Below are 2,500 nucleotides of genomic sequence, written 5' to 3'. Positions count from 1 at the left end.
TCCTGGCCCACCTCTGTCTGTCGGTCAATTTCTCTTGAAACAAGATAGCGGGCTCTGCAAGAAGCAAAGCACCTCCAAAAATACGTTGAACTCGTAAGTGTTCCTCTCCACGGAAGTCTTTAGTAAAAGGCGAAAGGCTTGTGCGTAATGAAGAGAAACCAGAGTCGTGTGGAAGTCAGAGGCGGGGGCCCGAGACACACTCTGTGCAGCACTCTAGGCCGGGTTCCCGCGGGTGCTCCCGGAACCCACTCTTCCAAGTTTCCGAGGGCTGTGGATAAAAAGAACGACACAGAGACACAGAGGCGCACACACAGAGGCACAGACAAGCACAGACAGAGACGGAGAGAGACACACACACACACACACACACACACACACACACACACACACACACACACAATCCTGGCCCAATTTTTTTTTTTTTTTTTTTTTTTTTTTTTAAACAAAAATGGCGGGAAACTGGGGACCACATTGAAGAGCGCTTCGCCTTTCTTCAGTTTGAATGTTTCTTTCCTTCTTCTGCTAGCTAGCTAGCTGTTTACATAGCTTTGCGAATGAGCATTTTTCCTTGACAACGGGAGAAAAGTGTTGCACCGTTCCCGGAGGTACTGCAATACCGGGTCGATGCGTGGAGCGGACGGAGCAAGCCCCATTTCCGACTCCTGTTCGAAAAATCCATTTAATATGTAGTCCCCCGATGGGGGGACGTATCAGATATTAAACTGATAAGAACAGATACTACACTTGATCTGAGCCAAAAGGCCGAGAAGCGATAACCCACAAATGGAACCCTGCAACCGCCGGGCCCCCGGGGTCTCAACAGACCTCAGCGGGTTGGCAAAAGCCGGCGGTTCCTCCCCTCCCTCCCTCCCTCCCTCCCTCCCTCCCTCAGTCACTCACTCACTCACTCAGGTGTTTTTTGGAAAAAGTCGCTAATGTGTCTTTAAGTCACTATCCTGGCCCACCTCTGTCTGTCGGTCGGTCAATTTCTCTTGAAACAAGATAGCGGGCTCTGCAAGAAGCAAAGCACCTCCAAAAATACGTTGAACTCGTAAGTGTTCCTCTCCACGGAAGTCTTTAGTAAAAGGCGAAAGGCTTGTGCGTAATGAAGAGAAACCAGAGTCGTGTGGAAGTCAGAGGCGGGGGCCCGAGACACACTCTGTGCAGCACTCTAGGCCGGGTTCCGCGGGTGCTCCCGGAACCCACTCTTCCAAGTTTCCGAGGGCTGTGGATAAAAAGAACGACACAGAGACACAGAGGCGCACACACAGAGGCACAGACAAGCACAGACAGAGACAGAGAGACGGAGAGAGAAGCACACACACACACACACACACACACACACACACACACAATCCTGGCCCAATTTTTTTTTTTTTTTTTTTTTTTTTTTTTTTTTTTTTTAAACAAAAATGGCGGGAAACGGGGGACCACATTGAAGAGCGCTTCGCCTTTCTTCAGTTTGAATGTTTCTTTCCTTCTTCTGCTAGCTAGCTAGCTGTTTACATAGCTTTGCGAATGAGCATTTTTCCTTGACAACGGGAGAAAAGTGTTGCACCGTTCCCGGAGGTACTGCAATACCGGGTCGATGCGTGGAGCGGACGGAGCAAGCCCCATTTCCGACTCCCTGTTCGAAAAATCCATTTAATATGTAGTCCCCCGATGGGGGACGTATCAGATATTAAACTGATAAGAACAGATACTACACTTGATCTGAGCCAAAAGGCCGAGAAGCGATAACCCACAAATGGAACCCTGCAACCGCCGGGCCCCCGGGGGTCTCAACAGACCTCAGCGGGTTGGCAAAAGCCGGCGGTTCCTCCCTCCCTCCCTCCCTCCCTCCCTCCCTCAGTCACTCACTCACTCACTCAGGTGTTTTTTGGAAAAAGTCGCTAATGTGTCTTTAAGTCACTATCCTGGCCCACCTCTGTCTGTCGGTCAATTTCTCTTGAAACAAGATAGCGGGCTCTGCAAGAAGCAAAGCACCTCCAAAAATACGTTGAACTCGTAAGTGTTCCTCTCCACGGAAGTCTTTAGTAAAAGGCGAAAGGCTTGTGCGTAATGAAGAGAAACCAGAGTCGTGTGGAAGTCAGAGGCGGGGGCCCGAGACACACTCTGTGCAGCACTCTAGGCCGGGTTCCCGCGGGTGCTCCCGGAACCCACTCTTCCAAGTTTCCGAGGGCTGTGGATAAAAAGAACGACACAGAGACACAGAGGCGCACACACAGAGGCACAGACAAGCACAGACAGAGACAGAGAGACGGAGAGAGACACACACACACACACACACACACACACACACACACACACACAATCCTGGCCCAATTTTTTTTTTTTTTTTTTTTTTTTTTTAAACAAAAATGGCGGGAAACTGGGGACCACATTGAAGAGCGCTTCGCCTTTCTTCAGTTTGAATGTTTCTTTCCTTCTTCTGCTAGAGCTAGCTGTTTACATAGCTTTGCGAATGAGCATTTTTCCTTGACAACGGGAGAAAAGTGTT

At 49.6% G+C, this 2,500-nt stretch overlaps 6 non-coding genes across 6 annotated transcripts in view; all 6 read right to left on the bottom strand.

Moving 5' to 3' along the window:
* Positions 1 to 50: 50 nt before the first annotated feature.
* LOC124036755 lies at positions 51 to 167 on the bottom strand. The gene has a single exon (XR_006839008.1). It is a non-coding gene; the product is annotated as a U5 spliceosomal RNA (small nuclear RNA).
* Positions 168 to 583: 416 nt separating this feature from the next.
* On the bottom strand, positions 584 to 774 carry LOC124036698. The gene has a single exon (XR_006838954.1). It is a non-coding gene; the product is annotated as a U2 spliceosomal RNA (small nuclear RNA).
* Positions 775 to 1,008: 234 nt separating this feature from the next.
* LOC124036754 lies at positions 1,009 to 1,125 on the bottom strand. The gene has a single exon (XR_006839007.1). It is a non-coding gene; the product is annotated as a U5 spliceosomal RNA (small nuclear RNA).
* Positions 1,126 to 1,547: 422 nt separating this feature from the next.
* On the bottom strand, positions 1,548 to 1,738 carry LOC124036827. Its single transcript, XR_006839075.1, has one exon. It is a non-coding gene; the product is annotated as a U2 spliceosomal RNA (small nuclear RNA).
* A 226-nt stretch (positions 1,739 to 1,964) lies between these two features.
* On the bottom strand, positions 1,965 to 2,081 carry LOC124036753. Its single transcript, XR_006839006.1, has one exon. It is a non-coding gene; the product is annotated as a U5 spliceosomal RNA (small nuclear RNA).
* A 412-nt stretch (positions 2,082 to 2,493) lies between these two features.
* The window catches only part of LOC124036826, a 191-nt gene continuing 184 nt past the window's right edge, over positions 2,494 to 2,500 (bottom strand). The window contains exon 1 of the small nuclear RNA XR_006839074.1: positions 2,494 to 2,500. This exon is cut by the window's right edge and continues 184 nt beyond it. This is a non-coding gene — a small nuclear RNA (U2 spliceosomal RNA).

Source organism: Oncorhynchus gorbuscha, linkage group LG05 (assembly GCF_021184085.1).
Source record: "Oncorhynchus gorbuscha isolate QuinsamMale2020 ecotype Even-year linkage group LG05, OgorEven_v1.0, whole genome shotgun sequence".
In the NCBI taxonomy this organism is placed as follows: Eukaryota; Metazoa; Chordata; class Actinopteri; order Salmoniformes; family Salmonidae; genus Oncorhynchus; species Oncorhynchus gorbuscha.
This window is presented reverse-complemented; position numbering and strand designations above follow the sequence as displayed.